Genomic DNA, 23,309 nt, shown 5'->3' with positions numbered 1-23,309 from the left:
GTATGAGTGGATGTGTATATAGATGGTGGAATTACTGAATTACTTGTTGTAACTGATATGGGTATCTGCATTTTTTTTTAAATTTCAGTTTCTATTTTTGAATATGTGTTTCAAGGATTACATTACAGTGAAAGGAGGTCTGTCACTATGTCACAAGGATGGTGTCATCAGTGATGTCACTGACCATGTCATGAGTGATGTAATATGTGACGTAATCAGCAGTGCATTGCACGCGCAAGTTATAGTGAGTCCAACTAACTATAACGTGGAATTTCATTGGTTTTATATCAGTAAAATTTCCAGCTAACTATAACATGTGTCAAACCTATGGTTTTTTCAGTGAATTTCATAGGTTTTTTAAATGCTACTTCCTAACTATAACGTGTGTAAAACCTATGGTTTTTTCTGTGAATGTACATATATATATATATCCTCCTCGCACTGGCTCAACTCTCTTTACCCATGATCAAGGTATTTGACAGACTGAAATGCGTTGAGCGGTGCTGAATTGCTCAACAATGTTGTCACCAGCAAAATAAACGACTGAATATCTACTATATTTGTGAGTGTGAGTGGAATTTAATCAGTTGAGGAAAAATTGTTGCAATATATATTCTTAGTAATCGGATGGGAGAAGGGAAAGGGAGCAAGTTAGAAGTATTTGTCTAAGCTTGCAGATTTGAAGACATTCAGGTGCACAAATGGAGAAGCTAAAGCAATAGCAGAAGCACGAGTGATAGAGCTTAATGTTATACTCACTGGGACTGCTTTATAAAATGACAAACTGTGCAGCTTTTAAGAATGGACTGAATTGTAACCAATGATGCTGCTATATTTAATGAAAGACTTACAAGTTTCCATTGCGCACTTCGCAGAAGGAACACGACTCAGAAACTGCTGAATAAAAAGGTGTTTTTCTCAAGTGAAATCACGTGGCCAGTCAGAGAAGGAGACAGCTCACCTGTGATCAAGACTCCCAAGTGAGTTGAAACACGTAAGGATTTTGAAGTGAACTGCTGTATACTCCGAAGAAAAATAAAAGCACATGAAATACTTCAAATGGTATGTTGGTGACTTTTTGTGTTAAAGAAGGTTTGTTTTGTATTTTGATGATATATTCATGACCATCACGTTGAAGCCGCCCTGCCAGAGTCTGTGGCTCCTGAACATGAAGATTTATGTGTTGGATTAAGTTGAAAGGTGCCCGACCGCACTTCTCCATAAAACGAAAAAAGACAGAATTTTCCTTCTTAGTAATCAGATGGGAGAAGGGAAAGGGAACAAGTTAGCAGTATTTGTCTCGGCTTGCAGATTTGAACACATTCAATTGCACAAATGGAGAAGTTAAAGCAATAGCAGAAGCACGAGTTATAGAGCTTAATTTTATGCACAATAGGACTGGTTTATAAAATGACAAACTGTGTAGCTTTTTAGAATGGACTGAAATGTAACCAATGATGGTGCTATGTTCAATGAAAGACTTACAAGTTTCCATTGCGCAATTCGAAGAAGGAACACGACCCAGAAACTGCTGAATATAAAGGTGGTTCTTTTCAAGTGAAATCACGTGGTCAGTCAAAGAAGGAGACAGCTCACCTGTGATCAAGACTCCCAAGAGAGTTGAAACACGTAATGATTGTGAAGTGAACAGCTGCATATTCCGAAGAAAAATAAAACCACGTGAAATACTTCAAATGGGATGTCGGTGTCTTCTTGAGTTAAAGAAGATTTGGTTTGTATTTTGATGGTATCTTTGTGACCTTCATGCCAAAGCTGCCCTGCCAGCGACTGTGGCTCCTGAAAATGAAGATTTATTTGTTGGATATATTACCTACTGGCGGTCGCCAGTAGGTAGTTATAGTTAGAACCTAGTTTCCATAGGAAAAGCATTTTTTGATTTGGTAATAACTTTGGCATCATTTGACAAATCTTCACAAAATTCTCTAAAAAAAGTCTATCTAAGTCAGCTCCTATCCTGAAAGTTAAGGGGTGATTCGTCAAGCGGGAGCTGAGAAAAAAGGGGGTCCCAAAACGCGTTTTCCCCATGTTAATTTCAATTGGAAATTTTGGGATGGGCTATGGCCCAAACTGCTGAACTGAATTACCCCAAATTCGGCAAAAATGTAGTTCCTGGTTCAGAAAGCGACCTTATTTTTAAATGGTGTAAATCTGTGCAGTAGTTTCTGAGTAATTAAAAAAATAAGTGTAACAAAAATCAATTTCCCATAGGAAACTTTGGGCAAGGCTACAACTGAAACTACTGAACGTAATTACCCAAACTTTGGCAAAAAGGTAGTGCTTGGTTCAAAAAGTGTCCTTTTTTAAATGGTGTAAATCCGTTCAGTAGCTGCTGAGAATTTCAAAAAATAAAAGTTTTGATATCTATGGCCACGGAGGAGTCACGACCCCTGCTGACCACAAGCTTTATTCTAATTGGATTTCAACACTCCAAACCAGCAAGTGTTGGCAGCCATTTTGTGACTCGGTAGAACCGAGTCACAAGAAAACAGAAAAAGAAAAGATGTAATATGTGACGTCATCAGCAGTGCGTTGCGGGGGCGCGAGTTATAGTTAGCTAAACTAACTATAACGGTGGAATTTCTATGGTTTTGTATGAGTGAAATGTCCAACTAAGTATTAAGTATGGGCTGAAAATTCGTTCCGCTCGCAGAATTTGCGGATTTTCCGCAATTTCGCGATCCGCGAATCTCGAGGAATCGCGGCAAAATCCGTGAATCCGCTAGCGGGACGAACTTTGTTCAGGAAGCACTTACAGGGTTACAGCAGGTGCCCAAGTTGAAGCTAATTTCTTTGTAACCATTTACAAAAGGGTTACTAAGAAATTAACTTCAACTTGGGCACCTGCTGTAACCCTGTAAGTGCTTCCTGAGTGGTGCCTCGTGCCTACTTGCAACTATTCTCTGACCCTGCTCTGACCCTCGAAGCAGGGTCAGAGAATAGTTACAATTAGGCAACGAGGCTCCTGTCACAAAAATTAAACCTCAGCAGGAAGCACTTACAGATATAAATAAAGCAGGTGCCCGAGTTGAAGCTCAAATTCAGCAATGCACTATTAATCAGCCCAAGAATCTAGTGAGCACGGTCGATGCTAGGCAGGTGTGCTTTCTCCCCAAATCTACCGTCTACAAATAGCTGTATTCCGTGATGGAGCTCTAGGCATCCACAAGTTTTTGGAGCGCTATACCCCTGTACTTCCAGTGACCAGGAGGCTGCTTTCTCCTCATCTGCTGCGCTGATCGGTCTCTGACCTTTATAAACAAGAGGCATGTGAACTCGCACAGAAGCCTGGCCCCACACACACTAGGCTATGCAACCTCTACCCGCCCCTTTCCCTCAATTAAATGGACAGCTCACTCGAGGGACCTCGGCGCCTATGGGCGTGGTGGCAAAGTTACAGACACACGGGGTCAAAGGAGACAACTCTTCTGGGCCTTTACGCAGCTGTAGTGTAGGAAAAGCACAATCCATTTACCCAACAAGGTAGCACTTACGGCTTTCTCCTCATCTGCTGCGCTGATCGGTCTCTGACCTTTATAAACAAGAGGCATGTGAACTCGCACAGAATACCGGCCCCAAACACACTAGGCTATGCAACCTCTTCCTGTCTTTCCGCCCTTTCCCCCACTGTGATGGACAGCTCACTCGAGGGACCACTGCGCCTATGGGCGCGGTGGTAAAGTTACAGACACATGGGGTCACTGGAGACAACTCTTCTGGGCCTTTACGCAGCTGTAGTGTATGAAAAGCACAATACTTTTACCCAATGAGGTAGCACTTACTGCTTTCTCCTCATCTGCTGCTCTCATCGGTCTCTGACCTTTATAAACAAGAGGCATGTGAACTCGCACAGAAGCCCGGCCCCACACACACTAGGCTATGCAACCTCTTCCTGCCCTTTCCCCTACTGTTATGGACAGCTCACTCGAGGGACCTCGGCGCATATGGGCACTTTGGCAAACTTACAGACACATGGGGTTACTAGAGTCAACTCTCCTGGGCCTTTACGCAGCTGAGGTGTAGGAAAAGCACGTTACATTTACCCAATGAAGTAGCACTTACTGCTTTCTCCTCATCTGCTGCTCTGATCGGTCTCTGATCTTTTTAAACAAGAGGCATGTGAACTCACACAGAAGCTCGGCCCCACACACACTAGGCTATGCAACCTCTTCATGCCCTTTTCCCTACTGTGACAGACAGCTCACTCGAGGGACCTCGGCACCTATGGGTGCGGTGGCAAAGTTACAGACACACAGGGTCACTGGAGACAACTCTTCTGGGCCTTTACGCAGCTGTAGTGTATGAAAAGCACGATACTTTTACCTAACGAGGTAGCACTTATTGGTTTCTCCTCATCTGCTGCTCTCATCGGTCTCTGACCTTTATAAACAATAAGCATGTGAACTCGCACAGGAGCCCGGCAACACACACTAGGCTATGCAACCTCTTACCGCCCTTTCCCCTACTGTTATGGACAGCTCACTCAAGGCACCTCGGCGCCTATGGGCGCTTTGGCAAAGTTACAGACACACGGGGTTACTGGAGATAACTCTTCTGGGCCTTTTCTCAGCTGAGGTGTAGGAAAAGCACGATACATTTACCCAACGAGGTAGCACTTACTGCTTTCTCCTCATCTGCTGCTCTGATCGGTCTCTGACCTTTATAAACAAGAGGCATGGGAACTCGCACAGAAGCCCGGCCCCACACACACTAGGCTATGCAACCTCTTCCTGCCCTTTCCCCTACTGTGATGGACAGCTCACTTGCGGGACCTCGGCACCTATGGGTGCGGTGGCAAAGTTACAGACACACAGGGTCACTGAAGACAACTCTTCTCGGCCTTTATGCAGCTGTAGTGTAGGAAAACACGTTACATTTACCCAATGAGGTAGCACTTACTGCTTTCTCCTCATCTGCTGCTCTGATCAGTCTCTGACCTTTATAAATAAGAGGCATGTGAACTCGCACAGAAGCCTGGCCCCACACACAGTAGGCTATGCAACCTCTTCCCGCCTTTCCCTCACTGTGATGGACAGCTCACTCGAGGGACCTCGGCGCCTATGGGCGTGGTGGCAAAGTTAAAGACACACCGGGTCACTGGAGACAACTCTTCTGGGCCTTTACGCAGCTGTAGTGTAGGAAAAGCACGTTACATTTACCCAACGAGGTAGCACTTACTGCTTTCTCCTCATCTGCTGCTCTGATCAGTCTCTGACCTTTATAATAAAGAAGCATGTAAACTCGCACAGAAGCCCGGCCCCACACACACTAGGCTATGCAACCTCTTCCCGCCCTTTCCCCCACTGTGATGGACAGTTCACTCGAGGGACCACAGCGCCTATGGGCGCGGTGGCAAAGCTACAGACACACGGGGTCACTGGAGACAACTCTTCTGAGCCTTTACGCAGCTGTAGTGTAGGAAAAACATGATACATTTACCCAACGAGGTAGCACTTACTGCTTTCTCCTCATCTGCTGCTCTGATCGGTCTCTGACCTTTATAAACAAGAGGCATGTGAACTCGCACAGAAGCCCGGCCCCACACACACTAGGCTATGCAACCTCTTCCTGCCCTTTCCCCTACTGTGATGGACAGCTCACTTGCGGGACCTCGGCACCTATGGGTGCGGTGGCAAAGTTACAGACACACAGGGTCACTGGAGACAACTCTTCTCAGCCTTTATGCAGCTGTAGTGTAGGAAAACACGTTACATTTACCCAACGAGGTAGCACTTACTGCTTTCTCCTCATCTGCTGCTCTGATCAGTCTCTGATCTTTATAAATAAGAGGCATGTGAACTCGCACAGAAGCCTGGCCCCACACACACTAGGCTATGAAACCTCTTCCCGCCTTTCCCTCACTGTGATGGACAGCTCACTCGAGGGACCTCGGCGCCTATGGGCGTGGTGGCAAAGTTACAGACACACGGGGTCAAAGGAGACAACTCTTCTGGGCCTTTACGCAGCTGTAGTGTAGGAAAAGCACGTTACATTTACCCAACGAGGTAGCACTTCCTGCTTTCTCCTCATCTGCTGCTCTGATCAGTCTCTGACCTTTATAAAAAAGAAGCATGTAAACTCGCACAGAAGCCTGGCCCCACACACACTAGGCTATGCAACCTCTTGCCGCCCTTTCCCCCACTGTGATGGACAGCTCACTCGAGGGACCACAGCGCCTATGGGCGCGGTGGCAAAGCTACAGACACACGGGGTCACTGGAGACAACTCTTCTGGGCCTTTACGCAGCTGTAGTGTAGGAAAAACATGATACATTTACCCAACGAGGTAGCACTTACTGCTTTCTCCTCATCTGCTGCTCTGATCGGTCTCTGACCTTTATAAACAAGAGGCATGTGAACTCGCACAGAAGCCCGGCCCCACACACACTAGGCTATGCAACCTCTTCCTGCCCTTTCCCCTACTGTGATGGACAGCTTACTTGCGGGACCTCGGCACCTATGGGTGCGGTGGCAAAGTTACAGACACACAGGGTCACTGGAGACAACTCTTCTCGGCCTTTATGCAGCTGTAGTGTAGGAAAACACGTTCCATTTACCCAACGAGGTAGCACTTACTGCTTTCTCCTCATCTGCTGCTCTGATCAGTCTCTGACCTTTATAAATAAGAGGCATGTGAACTCGCACAGAAGCCTGGCCCCACACACACTAGGCTATGCAACCTCTTCCTGTCTTTCCCTCACTGTGTTGGACAGCTCACTCGAGGGACCTCGGCACCTATGGGCGTGGTGGCAAAGTTACAGACACACGGGGTCAAAGGAGACAACTCTTCTGGGCCTTTACGCAGCTGTAGTGTAGGAAAAGCACGATACATTTACCCAACGAGGTAGCACTTACTGCTTTCTCCTCATCTGCTGTGCTGAGCGGTCTCTGACCTTTATAAACAAGAAGCATGTGAACTCGCACAGAAGCCCGGCCCCACACACACTAGGCTATGCAACCTCTTCCTGCCCTTTCCCCTACTGTTATGGACAGCTCACTCGAGGGACCTCGGCGCCTATAGGCACTTTGGCAAACTTACAGACACATGGGGTTACTAGAGACAACTCTCCTGGGCCTTTACGCAGCTGAGGTGTAGGAAAAGCATGTTACATTTACCCAATGAAGTAGCACTTACTGCTTTCTCCTCATCTGCTGCTCTGATCGGTCTCTGACCTTTTTAAACAAGAGGCATGTGAACTCACACAGAAGCTCGGCCCCACACACACTAGGCTATGCAACCTCTTCATGCCCTTTTCCCTACTGTGACAGACAGCTCACTCGAGGGACCTCGGCACCTATGGGTGCGGTGGCAAAGTTACAGACACACAGGGTCACTGGAGACAACTCTTCTGGGCCTTTACGCAGCTGTAGTGTATGAAAAGCACGATACTTTTACCTAACGAGGTAGCAATTATTGGTTTCTCCTCATCTGCTGCTCTCATCGGTCTCTGACCTTTATAAACAATAAGCATGTGAACTCGCACAGGAGCCCGGCCACACACACTAGGCTATGCAACCTCTTACCGCCCTTTCCCCTACTGTTATGGACAGCTCACTCAAGGCACCTCGGCGCCTATGGGCGCTTTGGCAAAGTTACAGACACACGGGGTTACTGGAGATAACTCTTCGGGGCCTTTTCTCAGCTGAGGTGTAGGAAAAGCACGATACATTTACCCAACGAGGTAGCACTTACTGCTTTCTCCTCATCTGCTGCTCTGATCGGTCTCTGACCTTTATAAACAAGAGGCATGGGAACTCGCACAGAAGCCCGGCCCCACACACACTAGGCTATGCAACCTCTTCCTGCCCTTTCCCCTACTGTGATGGACAGCTCACTTGCGGGACCTCGGCACCTATGGGTGCGGTGGCAAAGTTACAGACACACAGGGTCACTGAAGACAACTCTTCTCGGCCTTTATGCAGCTGTAGTGTAGGAAAACACGTTACATTTACCCAACGAGGTAGCACTTACTGCTTTCTCCTCATCTGCTGCTCTGATCAGTCTCTGACCTTTATAAATAAGAGGCATGTGAACTCGCACAGAAGCCTGGCCCCACACACACTAGGCTATGCAACCTCTTCCCGCCTTTCCCTCACTGTGATGGACAGCTCACTCGAGGGACCTCGGCGCCTATGGGCGTGGTGGCAAAGTTAAAGACACACCGGGTCACTGGAGACAACTCTTCTGGGCCTTTACGCAGCTGTAGTGTAGGAAAAGCACGTTACATTTACCCAACGAGGTAGCACTTACTGCTTTCTCCTCATCTGCTGCTCTGATCAGTCTCTGACCTTTATAATAAAGAAGCATGTAAACTCGCACAGAAGCCCGGCCCCACACACACTAGGCTATGCAACCTCTTCCCGCCCTTTCCCCCACTGTGATGGACAGCTCACTCGAGGGACCACAGCGCCTATGGGCGCGGTGGCAAAGCTACAGACACACGGGGTCACTGGAGACAACTCTTCTGGGCCTTTACGCAGCTGTAGTGTAGGAAAAACATGATACATTTACCCAACGAGGTAGCACTTACTGCTTTCTCCTCATCTGCTGCTCTGATCGGTCTCTGACCTTTATAAACAAGAGGCATGTGAACTCGCACAGAAGCCCGGCCCCACACACACTAGGCTATGCAACCTCTTCCTGCCCTTTCCCCTACTGTGATGGACAGCTCACTTGCGGGACCTCGGCACCTATGGGTGCGGTGGCAAAGTTACAGACACACAGGGTCACTGGAGACAACTCTTCTCAGCCTTTATGCAGCTGTTGTGTAGGAAAACACGTTACATTTACCCAACGACGTAGCACTTACTGCTTTCTCCTCATCTGCTGCTCTGATCAGTCTCTGATCTTTATAAATAAGAGGCATGTGAACTCGCACAGAAGCCTGGCCCCACACACACTAGGCTATGAAACCTCTTCCCGCCTTTCCCTCACTGTGATGGACAGCTCACTCGAGGGACCTCGGCGCCTATGGGCGTGGTGGCAAAGTTACAGACACACGGGGTCAAAGGAGACAACTCTTCTGGGCCTTTACGCAGCTGTAGTGTAGGAAAAACACGTTACATTTACCCAACGAGGTAGCACTTACTGCTTTCTCCTCATCTGCTGCTCTGATCAGTCTCTGACCTTTATAAAAAAGAAGCATGTAAACTCGCACAGAAGCCTGGCCCCACACACACTAGGCTATGCAACCTCTTGCCGCCCTTTCCCCCACTGTGATGGACAGCTCACTCGAGGGACCACAGCGCCTATGGGCGCGGTGGCAAAGCTACAGACACACGGGGTCACTGGAGACAACTCTTCTGGGCCTTTACGCAGCTGTAGTGTAGGAAAAACATGATACATTTACCCAACGAGGTAGCACTTACTGCTTTCTCCTCATCTGCTGCTCTGATCGGTCTCTGACCTTTATAAACAAGAGGCATGTGAACTCGCACAGAAGCCCGGCCCCACACACACTAGGCTATGCAACCTCTTCCTGCCCTTTCCCCTACTGTGATGGACAGCTTACTTGCGGGACCTCGGCACCTATGGGTGCGGTGGCAAAGTTACAGACACACAGGGTCACTGGAGACAACTCTTCTCGGCCTTTATGCAGCTGTAGTGTAGGAAAACACGTTCCATTTACCCAACGAGGTAGCACTTACTGCTTTCTCCTCATCTGCTGCTCTGATCAGTCTCTGACCTTTATAAATAAGAGGCATGTGAACTCGCACAGAAGCCTGGCCCCACACACACTAGGCTATGCAACCTCTTCCTGCCCTTTCCCCTACTGTGATGGACAGCTTACTTGCGGGACCTCGGCACCTATGGGCGTGGTGGCAAAGTTACAGACACACGGGGTCAAAGGAGACAACTCTTCTGGGCCTTTACGCAGCTGTAGTGTAGGAAAAGCACGATACATTTACCCAACGAGGTAGCACTTACTGCTTTCTCCTCATCTGCTGTGCTGAGCGGTCTCTGACCTTTATAAACAAGAAGCATGTGAACTCGCACAGAAGCCCGGCCCCACACACACTAGGCTATGCAACCTCTTCCCGCCCTTTCCCCCACTGTGATGGACAGCTCACTCAAGGGACCTCGGCGCCTTTGGGCGCGGTGGCAAAGTTACAGACACACCGGGTCACTGGAGACAACTCTTCTGGGCCTTTACGCAGCTGTAGTGTAGGAAAAGCACGTTACATTTACCCAACGAGGTAGCACTTACTGCTTTCTCCTCATCTGCTGCTCTGATCAGTCTCTGACCTTTATAAAAAAGAAGCATGTAAACTCGCATAGAAGCCCGGCCCCACACACACTAGGCTATGCAACCTCTTCCCGCCCTTTCCCCCACTGTGATGGACAGCTCACTCGAGGGACCACAGCGCCTATGGGCGCGGTGGCAAAGCTACAGACACATGGGGTCACTGGAGACAACTCTTCTGGGCCTTTACGTTGCTGTAGTGTAGGAAAAGCATGATACATTTACCCAACGAGGTAGCACTTACTGCTTTCTCCTCATCTGCTGCTCTGATCGGTTTCTGACCTTTATAAACAAGAGGTATGTGAACTCGCACAGAAGCCCGGCCCCACACACACTAGGCTATGAAACCTCTTCCCGCCCTTTCCCCCACTGTGATGGACAGCTCACACGAGGGACCTCGGCGCCTATGGGCGCGGTGGCAAAGTTACAGACACACAGGGTCACTGGAGACAACTCTTCTGGGCCTTTACGCAGCTGTAGTGTAGGAAAAGCACAATACATTTACCCAAAGAGGGAGCACTTACTGATTAGCCAGTAGAAAGTAATCCAGTTGAGTATAGTGCAATTGCCCAAAATCCACGATTTCGCTGGGAAATCCGCGAATTTGCAGATTTTTTACGAATTTGCAAACCGTGAATTCGCTAAATTCGCCTATACTTACTAAGTATAACGTTCCTGAAACCTATGTTTTTTTCTGTGAATATAGTTAGTTAGACATTTCACTTGTACAAAATCAGAGAAATTTCCCAGTTATAGTTAGTTCAGCTAACTATAATTGGTGCCCCCGCAATGCACTGCTGATGATGTCACATATTACATCACTCATGACATGGTTAGTGACATCACTGATGACATCTCAAATGACATCACTGATGACATCATCAAGTGACTGTGTGTTTCTGTAAAGTGTAAATATGTTTAATATATATAGGGAAAGGTGTATTGAAGAATGAGAATGAGTGGGTGTATAAGTGTCTGAATGGATGATTTAGTAGGTGGGTGACTGACTCTGTAAGTGAGTGATTAAACAGATATTACTGAATGCATGGGTTAGTAACTAAACTGTGTGAATGTCTGTATCTGTCTGTCTGTTGGTGTGTAAGCGGCAGCATGGGTTTGCGAATAGGTATATGAGTGTCTATATGGGTTATTGATTGGTTGTCTGAGTATCTGTATGGGTGTCTGAGTGTTTGTTTGGGTGGGGTGTGTGTGACTCTTTGCATAGATGGATGAATGGGTGATTCACTGGGTGCATGGTTTCAAGAGTGCATCTATGATGGACTGTATGGGTGAGTGAGTGTGTGTATGGGTGAGTTAGTGAGTGAATGTATATCTCAGTGGTACATGTGTGAGTAACTTAATATGTGAAAAGCGGTTTATATGTGGTGGTGTACATGACTGGCTATAAGTGAGAGTGTGTCATTGTGAGAGTTACTGTATGGATGAGTGTGTGCTTGTATCAGTGATTGTATAAGAGCATAAGAATGTGCTAGTATTTGTATGAGTAATTGAGCTAGTGTGTGTATAACTGTATAGTTGAGTACATGGCAGTGTGATCAATTTTTTGCATGACTGACTAGGTGTGTGAGTACCGCTATGGATGAGTGGCGGTGTGTGAGTGTCTATATAGGTGTATAAGTGCATTTGATAGTTCTGTACTGAGTGACTATAAGTATGAGTGACAGTACGGGTGAGTGAGTGGATGTGTGTGTAAACCTAAGAATCAGTGAGTGGGTATGTAGTTTATTGGTGTTGGAGTGTCTATGGTTTTGAGAATGGCAGTCTTTAATTTAGAGTGGGTGTATCAAAGGTTATATTAGGGTGTTAGAAGATGCATTCATTTATCACATGGTAGATGTCATTTGAGATGTCATGAGTGATGTCACTGACCATGTCATTTTTTTATATTTGTTTTTATTGAAAGTTCATAGCAATGCAATGTACACTATATACAATAATATGCATTAATATAGAAAATAACTACACATGATAAAAATACGAGAGCAGTTAATATGGCATAAAACATTAAATACAATATGGCAGAGATTAAAAGATTGACAATCATGTCAGAGTCAGGTAGTTTGAAAATATTATAAGACCCCACACTTCGACAGCCTCCATGCTGCAACAGGCGCCCAAATCCGTAGCCCCATTTCTCTGGATTTAACTCCCTTTAAAGCATACAATTCTGACTCGATGTTATGGATCCCTAGCATCCTGCAGATCCACATTTGGAAGGTTGGGGCCTCAACATCCTTCCAAGCAGCAGCAATCAATATTCTAAAAACAGCTGTAGATATAAAAACAAGCGCCTCGAACTCTGTACTTAGTCCCAATTTAGCGTCACACCCAGTTATTAAAAGTGTCGGGGATAGGTCTATTCGGACACCTAGCAGCCCCTCTAAAAACTTTATGATTTCTTTTTTGATGGGGCCCAATTTTTCGCAGCTACAAAACATGTGCACAGAATCTGCAGGCCCGTACCCACACCTAGGGCAATTGTTATCTGCCCTCTTTCCCCAATCATACAATTTCGCCGGTGTGTAGTATAGGTTGAAGAGGGTCTTAAAGTGCTGTGCTCTTAGATTTGAAGAACGTAAAAACCTTTTATCCATTAGGATGACTCTATCCAAGTCAATATCTGGGTCTCCCAATTTAGCAGCCCAAGCGGACTCTGTCTTGACCATGTCATCGGGGAGTTTTTCCAAAAATAACCCATACATTGTCCCGATTTTGCAACCACCCCCCTTCATATAATCTAAGAGTGCACAGCCTTTTAATATATTTATACATGGTCTTTTTGATTTTATTGTATTAACCAGCTGCATATATTTAAACTCTTGACAGCCTTTCAATAAATACCGTGACTTCAGAAGTTCTAGGGGCCTAACTGCATCTTTTATCATTACTTGGCCTAGTGTGGTGATTCCCTGTTTTTCCCAATGTCTCCAAGGGCCATCCCTGCTTAAATACGGGAATAAACCTGAATTCCAAAGTATCGTATGTTGATTATACCTTGGAATACTCTGGTTTTTCTGTACAGAGGACCATAGCCACCAGATGTCTTCCAGTATTTTATAGCCCGATGCCTTATAAAAACGTTTGTTATATTTCCTCAGCAATACCCTGTATGCTTCCTTCCCTAAGGCCAGCTGATAAATAGAGGGGATATCTCCCTGGCTGTATATGGTATCCTCTGGGAAAAAGAGTATAGCCATCTTTGTAAGGAGGCAGGACCAATTATAGAACTTAAGATTTGGTATTCCTAGCCCACCCTTTTCTTGGGGAAGAGACATATATTTGTTAGCTCTCCTCACCTTGCCATATTGCCAGACAAAGTTCATGAAAATAGCCTCCATTTCCTTAATCAATGCATCTTCTATTCTAAAGGGGATAGACCTGAATTTATATAGGATCTTAGGAAACATTGACATTTTAATAACATTAACCCTGCCTATAATTGACAATTGGAGAGTATCTATTCTCTTTAGGTCCTGTTTCATCTTTTCCAATAATGGCATAAAGTTGTCTTTGATAATGTCCCTGGGCTGTGCATTAATTGTTATGCCTAAGTATACTACTGAGTCTACATATCTATCATCCCGTTTGACTATATTTCTTGAGCATAAAACCTGGGTCTTTGCCATATTTAGACGATACCCAGATAGCCTCCCATAGTCAGAGGTGATACTATCTATTCCCCTCATAGCACTGTCGGGGTCGGTGGTGGTTATAGCTAAGTCGTCCGCATATGCAAGGATTTTGGTATGGAATCCGTTAATAACTACTGGCTTTATACTAATGCTATCCTTTATAAGATTTATTAGGGGGTCTATATATAATGCGAAAAGGATAGGTGAGCATGGGCACCCTTGTCTAGTCCCTCTTGTTATAAGGACCTGCCCAGAACTTTCACCCATAAGCTGGATACTAGCGGTTGGATTAGAGTACATAGCCTGGATTGCCAGCATAAATCTGGGACCAAACCCTCTATCTACCATCACTTTCCACAGAAAGCTCCACCTAACGCGGTCAAAAGCTTTTTCCGCGTCGAGGAGGATCATTGCGAACCCCCCCTCCCCGGCAGCATGGATGTCGAGCATAGCTATGGCTCTTCTTATATGGTCAGTAGTATCCCTGCCTGGAACAAAGCCATGCTGCCAGGGAGAAACCAGAGTCCCAATGATCCTCCCCAACCGTGTCGCCATGATTTTTGCATATAATTTGTTGTCACTATTTATTAATGATATTGGCCTATAAGAGCCGGGACACTCCTTAGGTTTCCCTTTTTTGTGGAATACCACTATATTGGTCTTGGTCCAAGATTCCGGTATACCTCCGGTATTCATAACCCCACTGAATAGGTCTAAGAGAAGAGGTGCCGTTTCTTCCTTCAGGCATTTATAGACCTCCAGGGGTATGGAATCGGGCCCTGCTGCCTTGCCTGCTGCTAAATCTTGAAGTGCCTCAGATAGCCTGAGGCGATTTACAATTTGTATGCTAATCACTGACCATGTCATGAGTGATGTAATGTGTGACATCATCAGCAGTGCATTGCGGGGGCGCGAGTTGTAGTTAGCTGAACTAACTATAACGGGGGAATTTCCGTGGTTTTGTACGAGTGAAATGTCCAATTAACTATAACTTTCCCTAAAACCTATGGTTTCTCAGTGAATTTCTAAGGTTTTTTAAATGCTAATTTCTAACTATGAGGTGCCAGAAACCTATGGTGTTTTCAGTGAATTTCAAAGATTTTTTAAATGCTAATTTCTAACTATAATGTGCCTGAAACATATGGTTTTTTAAGTGAATTTCAAAGGTTTTTTAAATGCTAGTTTCTAACTATGCCTACAGAGGTAGGACATGTGAAGAAAGAAGAAAAAACGCACAGAAAGAAGCAAAAGAAATGCAGAAAGAAGCAACAGAAGTCAACAAAGTTGAAGAAAAGTGCAGGAAGAAGCAAGACATGTGCAGAAAGAACCAACAGAGGAGCACAAAGAGACCTTGTTGCAAAATCATCCTGTGCCCACAACGTTTTCAGACCGGTACTGGTGGTAACTGACTCTGAGTAACCAGGCCTAGAGCAAGTGCTATGCTAAAAGACACTTAGAATACCTGAAAACACCTACATACACTAGAGAACACTATGTGTTGGGGTACCCCTGTGATTAGCATGACCTCCTCTGTAAGGCCCTAGTACATAATAGGGCAGGGGGATTAAAACTACCTCTAAGTGAGAGGTACAGAAATATGCTACTTTAAATAGTAGTTCTGTTTGCAGAGTGGTGGAGAAAGGGTGCTGGGCGTCCAACCAATCCTCAGGAATTCTGCTGCATCGGACTTACAGGAGGTACCAGCAGGGATTCATGGCCCCCAAACTCCCTCAGTACTAAATTGGATTTAATCCCCCATCCCGTAGTCTGCCATGAGGCACGTTTGCAGAGTTGTAGAGATAGGGGGCCATGGCCTCTGAAGACGTCTTAGCAACCTCACTGTGTGGGACTTACTAGAGGTAACGAGAGGGCTAGTTGGCCCCCAAGGACATCCTTGGGGGCCAACTTCCAAAACTATTACCAAAGTCAGTCCCACAGAGCAGCATTGGTAAGTACTCGTACCAGGCCACGCCCACTTTGACCACCACTCTACAAACGCACTCCCTGGCACTCCCTTGGATGGGGAATGAAGTCTCCTTCACTGCTGGGGGTCCTTTAGGGGCCAACTAGCCTACATTTTACCTCCAGTAAGCCCCTTGCAGTGGGATTGGTGACAAGTAGACAAAGGGCATGCCCTCTTTCTCCACCACTCTGCAAACACTTTACCTGGCCGCGCTGTAAGATGGGGGATTAAGTCCCCTTGAATCCTGAGGGTCCCTGGGTTCCAACTAGCCAAGTAGGTACCTCAAGTAAGCGCCACAGAGCTGCATTATAGAGAGAGGTGTAAAAATGGGTGCAGCCTGGACCACCTCTCTGCAACGCTGGCCTGTGGCAGTTACTAGAGGCACCTGGTGGGCTAGTTGCCCCCCAGGGCCCTCAGGTTTGGAGGTGAATTAATTCCCTAACTTAAAACGCGCCACAGGGCGTGTTTGCACTTATGTAACCTCAGGACCCTCCCTTCACCACTGTGCAAACGCACCCCGTAGCATGTTTTACATTGGGGGATTATGTCCTCTTGAATCCTAAGGGTCCTTGTGGTCCAACTAGCCCACCAGGTACCTCCAGTAAGCTCCAGAGAGCTGCATTGCAAAGAAGTGTAAAAAGGGGCGTGGCCTGGACCACCTCTCTGCAACGCAGCCCTGTGGCGCTTACTGGAGGTACCTGGTGGGCTAGTAGGCCCCCAGGGGCCCTCAGGATTAAAGGGGAATTATTTCCCTAACTTAAAATGCGCCACAGGGCTTGTTTGCACATATGCCATCTCAGGCCCGACCCCCTATCTTCACCACTGTGCAAATGCACCCCGTGGTGTGTTTAAGTTGGGGGATTAAGGTCCCTTGAATCCTGAGAGTCCCTGGGGTCCAACTAGCCCACCAGGTACCTCCATTAAGTGCCACAGAGCTGCGTTGCAGAGAAGTGTAAAAGGGGCATGGCCTGGACCATCTCTCTGCAACGCAGCCCTGTGGCACTTACTGGAGGTACCTGGTGGGCTAGTTGGCCCCCAGGAACCCCCAGTATTGAAGGTGAATCAATTGCCCGCAATCCACGATCGCATCTTTTTTCCCCAGGGCTTTTTGGTCCCCGGGGCCATCGTGAGCTCCAGGAGGGGGGTCACATGGCCCCCCTCCCTTTAATTGCAAAGCCCCGGTGAGGTGGTGGTCCTGGGGCGCGGGGTCCGTAACGGACCCCAACTAAGCATTTTAGTGCCCCGGGTAGGTGGCGGTCCCCAGGGCATGTGGAGGGCTCGGCCCCCTTACACAGGTATATTTTTATTAAAAAAACAATCCCCAGGGGGTGGCGGTCCCCGGGGCTGCGAGAGGGCCATGTGCCCCCCGGGTGGTGGTCTCCGGGGTTTGGGGGGCCTTGGAGGACCCCCATGCATTTGAAATTAGCCCCGGGGGGTGGCAGCCCCCGGGGCTACGGGGGGCTGCATGCCCCCGCAACTCATTAATCAGGCCTGTGATGTCCCCGGGGCAATTTGGGGGGATTGGAGCCCCCCACGCTTTTTTTCACTCCCCCAAGGATTTGGCCCACCTTGGGGCTTCAATACAACGAAGCGAGGGAGCCTGCGCTTAATTTATTTTTTATTTTCTGGGGCGGATTCATGCACTCAGGGCAAAGTCAGCCAATAATTTTTTTTATGCTTTTTTGGGACCTGGTGGTCCTTCTGGGACCCCCTGAGCAGGCCAAGGGGCCCAGGGTGTTTCTACGCTCCCCCTTTTTCTTTTGTGTGTGTTTCTTTTTCAGTTTTATTGTGCCTCGGTTACCGAGGCACAAGATTGCTGCCAACACTTCCTCGTTTGGTTTGTTGACAACCAATTAGAATAAAGCTTGTGGAAGGGAGGGTGCACGGATCCACCGCTCCTCTAAATATCGAAACTTTTATTTTTGATTTTCCCAGCAACTACTGAATGGATTTACACCATTTAAAAAATGGCCTCTTTCTTAACCAAGGCTACCTTTTTGCCAAATTTGGTGTAATTCCGTTCAGCAGTGCAACCTGTAACAGTGTCTAAACTTTCCTATGAGAAACCGATTTTCTGACCTCTATCTTTTGAATTTCTCAGGAACTACTGAACGTATTGACACCATCTAAGATAAAGGTCTCTTTCTGAACCAAGGGCTACCTTTTTGCCAAATTTGGTATAATACCTTTCAGCAGTTCGGGCTGTAGCTGTGTCTAAAGTTTCCTATGGCAATTAACATGAAGAAAACACATTTTGGGACCCCCCTTTTTCTCGGCCCTCGCTTGGCAAACCACCCCAAAACTTTCAGGATAGGAGCTTACCGGAGCGGGCCACAAGTTTTGAAAATTCAATTTTCTTTTAAATGGCGTAAATCCATTTAGTAGTTGCTGAGAAATTAAAAAAATAACAATATTGATATGTGAGCACCGAGGAGGATTCGCAAACCCTCCCTAGCACGAGCTACATTGTGATTGGTTGTCCATATTCCAAACCAGAATGTGTTGGCAACCATCTTGTGACTCGGTAACTGAGTCACAAGAAAACAGTTAAAACAATTATAAACAACAAGAAACGTGGGTAGGGTAGAAACACCCTGACCCCCTAGGCCCTCTCAGGGAGTCCCCCAAGGACCCCAGGGACAAAAAATGCATTAAAGAAAATCGGACCGCTTAATTAATTATGCACGGGGGCACGCCCCCCCGCAGACCCGGCAACAAACCGCCATAAGCACTCTGGGGGGGAGAACAGCTGTTGCCCCTCTGAAGATACCTTCCTGCCTTTGTTATCATTAGGCAGGCCTGAGATCAAAGTCTTGGAAAGGGGCGGGGCTGGAATGGGGGCCCAGAAAGCAATAAAAAGAATGTTTCCTATCAGCAATAGTAGTGATCAATCAATCAATAGTTTATTGTATGTAATTACTTAAAATCGTTACAAGTTGCAATTTGAAATATCTAGACATACACAAATAGTAAAAAACCTTCCACTAAATATCACCCCATAACAAAGGAATATGCAATTTTAAAACTTCGAACGACATTTATGATGCGCATTAGTTATTAACTAAAGTGCAAGTGCTAAGCCACTAACATATGCTGTTATAATTTACATGTTAGCTACGTTGCCTGGATAGATCTTTCCTGTGGCAAGATACAGTGATATGAATACAAAGCAGAAAACATTGTGCGTTCACTGTTTTAAAGGAACTCAAGCGACTGAATTTGTCAAAAGATACTGAATTAATTATCCCTGTTGGATTAAGATATGCCTGGAAAAAATCCAAAGATTTACATTAAACATTTATTTAAATCAATCTTTAAAAATTCTACTGTTCAAATTGACCCATGATTGGTTGGGCTTTTAGTCCCCTTGTTACTAAGGGTGGGCGTAAAATCCGTTTCGCGGGCGAATTTGCGGATTTTCCGCAATTTCGTGATCCGCGAATCTCGTGAAATCGCGGTAAAATCCGCGAATCAGCGGGGACGAATTTTCAGCCAAGCAAGGGTTACAGCAGCAGGTGCAAAAGTTGAACCTAATTTCTTTGTAACCTTTTACAAAAGGGTTAAAAACAAATTAACTTCAACTTGGTCACCTGCTGCTAATTGCTTCCTGGCGCCTCGTTGCCTACTTGCAACTATTCTCTGACCCTGCTCTGACCCTTGAAGCAGGGTCAGAGAATAGTTACAAGTAGGCAACGAGGCACCTGTCCAAGGAATTAATCCTCATTAGGAAGCCCTTACAGATATAAAAAACAGGAAGAAGGGAGAGGATGGCAAATACACCCATTTTGAGTTGTCAGGAGGGGTTAAACTAAAAGAGACCTTTACAGCACAATCTTCATATGCATTTTGCTAAAAATAAAAAGCTGTATGTTCTGTAGGGGCAACTCAGGAATCTGGCCCTTCAGAGATCCGGCCTCTCTTTCTTTCTCTCGTTCGCTCTCTCCCTCTCTCTCTCCCTCTCTTTCTCTTTCTATCTATCTATCTATCTATCTATCTATCTATCTATCTATCTATCTATCTATCTATCTATCTATCTATCTCTCTCTCCCTCTCCCATAAACGACTGCATGGGTAACTTCGCTATGCAAGCGGCTCGCGAAGACGCAAAAATCCCCGCGAACACGCAAAAACCCCGCGAACACGCAAAAAACCCAGCGAACACGCAAAAAAACAAAAATCCGCACAAATTCGTGAATTTTGCGGATCGCAAATTCGCAAATCCGCAAATTCGCAGATCGCGAATTCGCAAAATTCGCCCATGTTGTTACATGGGCTTATGAGGTGATGCAGTGATAAAACTAAACCCATGCCGACATGATAGTAGGGCTCATTATAATTCACTTTGAAATATCAGGGGTTGGAGGCTCGCGGATGATTTATTGCCCTGCTTGGAGTGTTTTATTTGTCCTCATACGCCGTTAGATCTTTCCTGTACTTTGCTGATTTCCACTGCTGTCCCCCTTCGTGCTGGCCCCAGCAGAGAAATTCTGATCTTAATGGGTTGCACTTTACACAGAACCTTTCGAATTTGTCTGTTTCACTGTTCTATCTGACAACCCCTGGAACTGACCCCAGTGGTGAAGTAAATCCATGTAGAGCAATAATCATTGGACAAAAACTACCCCCAATTTTATTCTAAAGATTGTCCAACCACCTTATACAAGGTCCCCAAAAGGCAACCTTCTTACTATGCTCTTTTGTTGTGGCTATATCTAATTTCATTACGTATTTAATAGTATTTACCCATTATAGGAAAGTCGGGGGTACTTTTAATCCAACATTGACAAATTTCCCTTCGGGCCAGTAAAATAAGGTAAAAACACAGCTTATTAGAATCTAACGGTAGACTTTCATACTCATTTAGGAGACCAAAGAAAAATAAAGAGATGCCTGCTTGGAGTGTTACAGCAACGCTTTTCTACCCGAGCAACAAGTGCATATTTCCTGAAATATTTCTCAGTACAATATCTAATCTGCATAACCACATCAGTGACTGGGCACCCTGGCCTCTCATGCCTGTGCTGAGCTGGCGGTTCTGCCTGCAGACTCCTTACCCGGCCCTCGTATACAGTATCCCCGAACAAAGGGCCACCCTGCCCTTGTTTCACCCCTCAAGTAATCACTTGGAGATGGGGCCCTTGATAAACACAGTTCAGAATTGTCCCATATGCTTCGCAAATATTGGATTACGCTTTTCTATGAGGGGGGTTCTCGAAAAGGCCTGAAATGTCCACACCGTAGTTGCAGCTAAGCCCAATGGTCAATAGGTAATGACTTCCAGGGCTTAAGGGGGCTTCCACTCATTACCGGATTATCTGGCGGTCTCAAATTGATTCTAAACATGCCAAAAAAGAACAGTGGGAAGCCAACAAGAAAAACTAGCCAAGCAAAATAAGCTGATACCTCACAGCCGTGCTGGAAGTGATTTCTTCCGTTTCATGTAGTTTGCTCTGCCCATTGTCCTCCTCTGCAAGTATTGCAGACTTTATTGCTGCTCAGAAGACAATCCCGGAAAGAGGACGGGACCCGGCAGCCCCCACTGTAATCATTGAGAGCAGGTAGGGCTAGAGGCCCAACTAGAACCCTCAGAAATAATCCTGCCTGAGGCAATGCAGCATCCATGGGGTCAGCGACTCTGGACCATCCTAGGGCAGCCCCTCGGCTGCTACCACACAGCGTATCACACACCATGTAAAGACTTGGCGGGGAAGCAGATATTTTCCATAGCTGGGTGTAATAGGGATAGATAGCTAGATAGATAGATAGATAGATAGATAGATAGATAGATAGATAGATAGATAGATAGATAGATAGATAGATAGATAGATAGATAGATAGAAGGACAGACTGAGAGATCAGTGCTTGGTGTGCAAGCTGCATGCTTATACTGGTTGAGTTTCCATTATGTGTACATGTATGTTGGGCCTTGTGTGTGTGTAAGTTTGTGTGTGCGGGTGTCTGCTCACCTACAACCAGGTCAAGTGGCAATACCTCTGCAAATATAAAAATTTGTGGCCCAACTTTGTTTGTCCATGCAAGTTGCACAGCACAACGACTATATATCTGAGTGGGTCTTGGTGTCTGTCTTGGTGTCTGCCTGCATGCTTGCGTATCTATGTGTATGTGTGTCTGTGCACCTCCCTGTGTGCCTGTGTCTTTGGGAGTCGTCTGTGCCTGTGTACCTATCTGTACCTGTCTGTCTATGTATACTCTCACCTCATTCTTGCAAGAAAATATTATCAAAGATGGGCCCAACATGCCACTTTATCAGTGCAACATCGCAAAGCTTTTTTTTCTTAACTCTAATAACCATTTCATATTTTCTTAGATAAGCTGGCGTAACAAAACTGTAATATTTTTGGAAAACTCTTCAATCATAACCTAAACCACTCACCTCACTGACCGTGGCTGCGCGTGTATTCATTAAACAGTTAATTGTTTCCCTAGAAAGTTATATGGAATTCCCGCAAACACTGGAATGTGATTCTATATGTTCCTCTTGTTCACGTTGCAGTGCCTCTGCTCGTTTATTCGATTGTTGATGTTCAGGACATTTTTGGTGGTTTTAATAATTCCATTGTTTTACAGTTTTTTGAACGCCAACACCTGCACATGACTGAACATTTAAATATAAAATAGAGTGGAAGGGCATGCACTGTACATATATGTGTGTTTTTAAATGTTTGGAGCACTCACCTAGTTTGCGGTTGTCAGTGTGTGTTTATGCAACTGCACAAAACACCTATGGGTCCACAGCGCCATTGTGTAGGATAGTGTCAGCCCTGCAGTGTCAAAGCACACCTTACATTACACCCTTACACTGACACCTTAAGAGAGACTAATATCTCTAGAAATGTCTGCTGAGATCAGCCAATATTTTCATGAGCTGTTTTGCGCACTGTGTGGTGACCGAGTGTGTGCTATTTGAGCACACAGTGCCCTGTGTGGTCTGCAGCACAAGAAAGGGGGTTTATTGCTTGTGGTCCACTCACACACGAACATAGACATAATGTCATTTCACAAGTGCATGAAACAACAGCAGAGCGAAGGAGACGAGCAATCACACTCTGGGTCTTTCAAGTCATTAACCTGGCCCTCCATTCTTGTCTTTCAGGTTAATTGTCCACCTAATAGTGTACAGGGCTGAACAGCTCTTACAAGGCACTCGGATGAAAGTTTGTCCTCTCAGATCATAAAGTCTTTACATCTAACAGAGCAGTAGAAAGAAAAATAACGTGTTGTCTTGCCAATATATCTTACATCCTAAAGTGTTTTTGCTTACTAACTCTTGAGAACACACAGGTTCCAGCATCCACAAACACTCAGATTCCACGATTTGAGCACACTCAGATTCCAGCATTGAAGAGCTTCCAGATTCAGTCACAGAACACTCGGGAAAACATTCAGAGTCCATGATTCAAGAACATTTGGA

General features: G+C 45.9%; 1 protein-coding gene across 5 annotated transcripts in view; it reads left to right on the top strand.

Annotated features, from left to right (window-relative positions):
• Positions 1 to 23,309, top strand: part of LOC147708010 (N-acetylglucosamine transporter UNC93A-like) — a 493,060-nt gene that overhangs the window by 91,496 nt on the left and 378,255 nt on the right. For 2 of the 5 annotated variants that reach the window (XM_086926825.1, XM_086926822.1), the window contains exon 2: positions 876 to 1,062. The exons of 2 other annotated variants lie outside the window; for them this stretch is intronic. The gene's annotated coding sequence lies outside the window, so the exon portion shown is untranslated. The remainder of the gene's footprint in view (positions 1 to 875; positions 1,063 to 23,309) is intronic. One more of the 5 variants, XM_086926823.1, reaches the window with a different exon arrangement.

Source organism: Lissotriton vulgaris, chromosome 6, assembly GCF_964263255.1.
Source record: "Lissotriton vulgaris chromosome 6, aLisVul1.2, whole genome shotgun sequence".
Classification (NCBI taxonomy): domain Eukaryota; kingdom Metazoa; phylum Chordata; class Amphibia; order Caudata; family Salamandridae; genus Lissotriton; species Lissotriton vulgaris.
Note: the sequence above shows the minus strand (reverse complement) of the source record. Positions and strands in the feature narration are given on the sequence as shown.